The sequence below is a fragment of the Apteryx mantelli genome, unplaced genomic scaffold (assembly GCF_036417845.1).
Source record: "Apteryx mantelli isolate bAptMan1 unplaced genomic scaffold, bAptMan1.hap1 HAP1_SCAFFOLD_20, whole genome shotgun sequence".
Taxonomy (NCBI): Eukaryota; Metazoa; Chordata; class Aves; order Apterygiformes; family Apterygidae; genus Apteryx; species Apteryx mantelli.
In genome coordinates, this window is record NW_027118553.1 from 4,088,978 (window position 1) to 4,096,233 (window position 7,256).

A 7,256-nucleotide genomic window follows, 5' to 3' on the forward strand; every position below is an offset into this window, starting at 1 on the left:
TGTGGTTGGACAGTTGAGCTCTTCCTGGAAAGGTGAAGAAATGTTTTTGAGCATTAAGAAAACATATGAGCACATTTTCATCAGCTGAAATCACTGAATAATTTTAATAAAATGTCAGTGTTTTCCCTTGATGGCATACTGGAAATTACAAGGCAGGGTATGAAACTCATGAGAAGAAATGTTGACCTGCCAATTCACTTGCATTATCACTGCTCTGTCTCTTATGCTGTACATTTAATCTTAGTAACTTTTCACGTATTTCCATATGTCCTGATTAAATTGATCATTTCTAAAGTCATCTTTGCACCAGAGTATCTGGGCATATGCACTTTCCCCTGTTCCCCTTGTTTTCCTCCTCCCATTGCTCTTTTTCCGTTCAGGTACCTCTCAACTCTCTAATTGCTGCTCTGAGCTTCAGGGAGTCTGAAGCTTTTCTCATCTTTCAGCAGTCTAATTGTCTCTTCAATCAACTCCATCACTGTGTGTCCATCCAGCCTTTCCTATCTATTTGTGAAGAACATTTCAAGGAAGGTTATTCCTTGTAGACTGTGCACCTCACTGAAGGCAACTTGGACTGGACACACAGTTGAGGAGTGTATTATATTTCTTCTGACACTGAATGATGTTTATATTTGATTGTTTGCAATTAAGACAAATCCTTCTGTGTCTGCTTGCAGCTAGTCCTCTACGGAAAGAGGGTGGGAATTGGTGCACATGAACTGTAACATTCGGCTACAGCCTTGAGTGGCAAAAGGTTAGTTTTAACAAGAGTGATCTAAGTCCCCAGTGGCTGATGAGGGAAGTGGCAGGGCTGGGGAGGTGGGGAGGAATAATTTCCATGGATGTCTGACCTCCAGGATGCTGCTTTTCCTACATGTCCAGATTTCATTAGGAGACACTCTGGATCAATATTAGTTGGAGAAGGTGAATATCACTCTAGGTTGTAAGCTGAAAAATAAGGAAACCTTTAAAAGCAAAAATCCTTTTTTTTTTTTTTTCAGGTGCTCACTGAAATCTTCCTCTTGTAAATACGCTGCTGAAACCTCTCCAATTAGCCACAGCACAAGAATTGAAGAGCTGAAGAAAATTATGGGGAGAGGCATGGCTCCTTAGGGGGTTTTGCATCTTAACGACCCCTTGGCTGTATTTGGTGCTAAGCCCATGAACCTCAGATGCTGAGAGGAGACTGAAGAAACCTCTCAAGAAGTTTACGTCAGAAGCAAATCCCCAAGTTTCTTGGAGTGTTAACAGGTCCCACTGAGGGTCATTATCAACAAGAGCTCCCTGGTGGCTGATTAGAGCCGAAAGTTGGAGGCCCTGATTGCAGGTAGGCAAAGGCAACGTGCAGGTGGCTGTGATGCCAAGTCAACCTTGATGTGTGTTATCAAGCAGAATGGCCAAGACCCACAGCCAGCCCCTGGGTAGGGTGATCCTTTACCTCACATGTTGCTCAGGGCTCTTCCTGGGGGCAGTGTCAGATGGGGAGGCTGCGCAATGCCAAGTGCAGGACAACAATACAGCACCTCCTGAGCTCCCTGGAGGCAAGGAGGCAGCAAGGCCACAGTGCTGTAACGAAACGTCATCTTCCCTTTAGGCCTCGGAGGCATCAGCACTAGTCATACCAAATGGGACAAAGACCTCAGTTCTTTTTGGAGGCTTTCGCCCTTGGCATTGCCCTCGGTCATCTCCACCACAGGCTGTCCTAAGCTGTCACAAACTTGTACCTCTTTCCCTGCAGCCTGTAGACACCCAACCTGCTTCCACACCTTGCTCTCACTGCAGGATCTACCCACCTTTACTAACGTTCCCCTGTTCTTACTGGCTGCTTCTTGAAACACAAAGCCAGGGGCTGATCATGGAGTCCCTCTGGGTGTCCTCTTGCACCACAGCACTACCCTACGAGTGACATTCTTGTTACCTGAAGTGCAGTGTGAACCTCTCAACATGCACTTTGTGCCTCTTTCCCCTTCTCATGCTGCTTCCCACTACCAAGAAAAGCTCCATCATCTCTGAAACCACCCTGTCACAGGCAGTCACAGGTGACTACTGTATTGGCCTTAGCCTCCACTTCAGCAGGCTAAAGAAGCCCAGGTCCCTCAGCATCTCCATACAGGCCATGTGCTTCAGACCCCCAACGTCATCTTGGAAGACCTCCTCTGGACCCTCTCCAGTTGCTCCCCATTCCTCCAGCACTGGGCAGCCCACACTGGGACACACTGTTCCAGACATGTGGCCACAGCAGTGCTGAGTGGAGGGGGATAAGAACTGCCCTTGCCTGGGTGGCCATGCTCTTCCTAACACAGCCCTGTATGTAGATGGCCTCATTCGTGGTGAGCATGCACCACTGGCTCATATGGCACCCCTCATAATGTCCAGACCTTCTCCTCGGGCTCACTCCTCTGCTGGTCAGGACTCTGCCTGTCCTGATGCACGTGTTGTTCTGCCCTGCTGATGAGGTTTTCAAAGAGGACAGGATGTGGTGTAGACCCCTGCATACCCCATCTTTCCCTGGCTTCCTGGTCAAGCATGACTCGTTCATGAAACACCTCTGAGCTCCATCATCCAGCCATCTTTTTGCCCATCTGGATGTCTCCTGGACATCCACTACTCTCCTCTCCTCCACAAGGACTGGTCACAGAAAGCAATCAGGTGGGTCAGGAAAGATTTACCTTCAGTAAATCCATGCTGACTGTTACCAGGCACCTTCTTCATATTCCCAGAAAGGTGATCAGAGAGGATTCACTCCATGACACACTGCTCACCAACGTGAGGCTGAATGGCCTGCAGCTGCCTGGTTTGTCCTTGCGGCCTTTTTTGAAGATGAGCACAGCATATTCCTTCCTCTGCTCATTGGGACCTCCCCTCATCTCCACAACATTTCAAAGATGATAGAGAGCAGCCTTGCTGTCAGAGCAGCCAGCTCTCTCCATGTCCATGGATGCCAGCCATCCAGTCCCAGAGACTTCTATGGGTTCATTTCTAGAGACTTAGGCAGTGCGGGTTGGTTTTCTCCTCAGGAGTCCTGACTCTAGGCACAACAGCTGAGGAGACCTTGTGGGTGAAGACGGAAGCCAGGAGGGACTTGATTTCCCCAGACCTAGCTACATCCACTTTTGCTAGAATCCCTGCCACTTTCAGCAGTAAGGCCACATTTCCTTTTTTACTTCTTTACTGTCACTGAAGCAGTAGCAGCTCTTCTTCCTGTCCTTCACATCCCCTGCAAGTGTCTCTATCCCAGGAGACCTTTGGCTTCCTTAACACCATCCCCACTTTGCTGGACAATATTTCTAAATTCCTCCTTTGCAGCCTCTCCCTTCTTCCCCTTTCTGTATGCTGCCTGATTGCCCTGGAGCTCACGTGGGAGTTCCCTGTTTAGCCAAGCTGATGTCCAGAGATGTCTACTGATTTTACAAACTGTTCATTATGGAGCATTCTTGTGCTTGACGGGTGCTGTCCTTAAAGATCTGCGGGCTTTCCTGAACTCCTCTGCCCTTCAGAGCTGCCTTGCTTGGTCCATCCCATGGAAGACATCCATACATGCAAGCTGCCCCTTCACACATAGGGCATGCCCCTCCTCATCTTCCTTGGTGGTCTCTCCTGAAGAACTTGCACCCTGCCAGTGAAAGACTCGAGTCATGCAAGTGATCCTACTACACCTCACTTATTCCAATCATGTGGCACTCCTGTGACAGCTTGTGCATCTCCATTTGCTCCTGTCTGCATCCCAGGCTGCATAAGTTTGCATATATTTTGGCTTCAGTACCTCAGCTGTGGCATCGACCAAAGATTTGTCACAGGGAAACGTGTTACCAAGGACCCAGCATATGCTAAGACTTTGATGGCAAGTGGTGACATACTGGCATGGATAGCAGGTGGCAATGTAATGGTGAAAGGAGGTTCCCACTAAGAGAGCAAAGCCTGCAGAACCCAAGGCCAGGGAGAAACAGAGCTGGGCCTTGCAGGAATGGCAGGAGAGGGGTTGGCGACCCGAGTTGACTCTGCAGCACTGTTGTGCCTGTGACAGACTCCTTGAACCAATCTCCAGGCAGGAGAAGGTGCCACTGAAAAAGTCCCTGGGCCTGGGCAGCCTGTGATCCAGCCACCCTGTGGACATTGTTAGCCTAGTCGCTGTTCATATCATATTGGAGGGGTGAGAAGAGGTACAGGAAGAGGAGAGATAGAAGGGTTTCACAGTGCAGAGACTAGAGTGGAGACGTTGGTGTGATGTGCCTCTCCCATTTATTAAGCACACTTGGATGCAGACAGTACAGACTGCCTAAAGGCAGTGGTGGGATTCATTTTTTTGTGCAAAGGCAGGAAACCTGAGATGCCAGGGGACACTTGCCCACCAAACACTCCAGAGGGGCATGGCTTTCCTGTAGGTCCCATGCTATATGTGCTAGAGACATGTGGTTGTACTGGACACCCCAGGCATCTGAAATGGCCCTGCAGGCCTATTTTATGTCATTAAATCAAGGGTCTGCACTGAATTACAAGAGCTGTTTTTAACATTGGGATCTTCATCTGTCTCAGCTTCCTAGTGAGTGGGGCTCTAGTTCTAGTAGGCATCTAGTGTCATTTCAGATGGTCAAGGAAATATCCTACCTGGCCCCCACCTGATGCTCCAGAAGGATGTGGGTCTCATAGTCGCTCCACCAGAGCAAGCAGAGACTGGCACATGCCTGGAACCACCTCTGTCTCTTCAGCTGTCCCCAGGTGTTTGCATGTGACCAGCTGACTCCCACCTGACTCACACCCTCCATCTCCAGGGATTATAATGGGAGCTTAGACAAGGAGCTCCCACGCAGACCTCTATGTTGTGCCACTTCAGTTTTGGCAAGGGGAATCCCACTTCCGGTGTGTCTGTGGGGTTCATGGCAGGGATCTGTATCCCATTCCAGCCCAGGGGCTTCTAAATCAGCATGAGGTGCCCAGATTCACTCATCTGAATCAACACCTGAACCATGTGTCTGTGAGCTCCCTTCTTGTTCCCATGTAGGTGTCCTGCCTACTTAAGAGATGGGAAAAGGGGCTTCCAGAGTGGCACATTTCCACCTTTCATAGATAGCCATCCTCTGATGAAATAAATTGTAATGCTGGGATCCATTTCTCTCCACGCTTTAGAAAAGGACAATAGGTGATTATTTTAGTCTACTTCAGTGAACTTTTCCCAGGAGGAGGCAGCACAAGGGACAGAGAAATTCACGTCTTCAGCTGGGCCCCTGCTCCTGAGTGGGGTCAGGCTCCTGGGATAGAGGAAGCTCATGGCAACCGAGAAGCGCTGCTGAGAGACAGCTGTGTCCAGCAGCAGCTCCTCTGCCAAGTGCAGCAGGGCTCCGGGCACTGCGTGCTGCTGCTAACATGAGATGAGAGAAGGCAGAGAGAAGTGAAAGGCAGTGTGGAGTGGGAGGACAGAGGAGAGCTCATTGTGGGACAGCTCCCAACATGGTAAGTCTGTGGCTGCGGGGCAATGCTACTGAGATTCCTGAAGGAGTGCTCTGAACCCCATCCATCCCATGGTTGATAGTCTTTTTAAGGATCACTCTCCCAGCTCCTCCAGTGCATAGAGGAGGAGATGCTTTAGAGCAGGGATTCCCTCTCACAGTGTTACAGGGACAGAACATCCTTCTCCTTTCTCCCAGGGATGGCTGCAGGGATGTGAAGCCAGGGAGTGCACCGAGGTCTGCACAGGGCTGTGATTCAGAGCAGTGTCCCTGTGCAGCTGGGTGCTGTGTGCCCGTACTCAGCCCACTCAGGTAGCTCCCCACAGTGCTGAAGGGAGAAGCTCTGGGTGAGTGGGGTGACCCCCAGCAGGGCAGGTTCATTCTCCTGCTGAGACGGTGCTGTGTGGGTCAGGGCTGCTTACAGCTCCAGCTCACCAGAAGGACATTTTGAAAGTGGAGTTTTTAAGAGGACTTGTCTCTGCCTGGTGGGAATAGAAATGCAGCAGTCAGGTTTAAACAAGGGGCTAAGATCTTCACCATCACACTGAAGGATGAATAGGTTTGCGCCTTCACCACTCCTCAGCCTACAGACAGCACCAACATCACCTTGCCAGTCTCACTGGAGATGTTCTGGTCTGCTCTTTAACACCTGCAAACAGAGAGATGCTGCTGGGCAGTTTCCTGCTGCCTGGAGGTTTCTGTAGGGCAGAGCTGAGATCCCAGTGGGTGGGATGGGACCTGTGTGGGGACAAAGGAAGAGCTCCCAGCAAGGACATCTCCAAGCGGCAGAGAGATGGTCAGAGAGTGAGAGGAAACTGTTACCAGACACCTCACGTGAGGCTGAGGTGCAGGCAGTTCTCTGCCAGCTCCTGCAGTGCCGATGCTTTCGGCAAGCCCCCGTCATCTTTCCTCTCTCACCCAGCAGAGGAATGGGGAATGAGCTGACTGTCCTTCAGGAGACCCCACCTTTAGGATACTTGACGTTCCATGGGGTGTGCTGCCAGGCTGTGCACTGCCCTCCAGAAGGGCACAGCTCTTCTGTAGGACATGTGTGATAGCTGAATGTGCCATGCAGAAGCCACAGAGGTGCTAAAGAAATGGAAGTGCTGCTGCGGGTGGCTCTATGGGGGCAGCTGAAATAAGCAATGTGTGTTTCTGGCTACAAAATGAGTGTTGAGAGATGCCTCAGTGTCAGAGCCACATCAGAGTCCTTATTCTGATCATCGGAGCCATGCGCTATGTCACACCCTCTCCATCACTCTTGGGACATCTGAACTGAGCGAGAGGTGAGTTTGGAGATCTGCGCTTTGCAAGTGGCCACCACTGTCAGCACAGGCCAGTTTCCTTTAAGGGTAACTTGTGGTTGAGACTGTCCCCTATCTGAGAAAGGTGCATGCCCAAGGCAGCTGGGAATGGGACTGATGTGCAGACCAGTGTGCCGGCTCTGTCCTAGGGCACAGGGAGAGCTTTTGCCTCTCAGGACTCAGTAGTCTTCACACGGAGAGCAGTGGAAAGGTTGCATATTCCTACCCTGCAGAGCAGACAAACAAACAAACAAGCCCCCAAAAGTGAAGCTGTTCCTTTCTTGTCAAAATGCCTCAGAATCAGATGTGAAGATGTTAAGCAGACTTTTTACATTATAGCAGGAATGACCCCTCCGGAGCCTGTGGGCAGAGGTCCCTGCTCCTCATGACACACACAGCCAGCACAAACTGGAGCTCCAGACAGGGAGCTGAATGAAGGTCCTGCCGAGGAGAAAAGCAACATTTGTGTGTATGTCGGTGTGTGTGTCTGTGCATGTTTTGGGGGTGT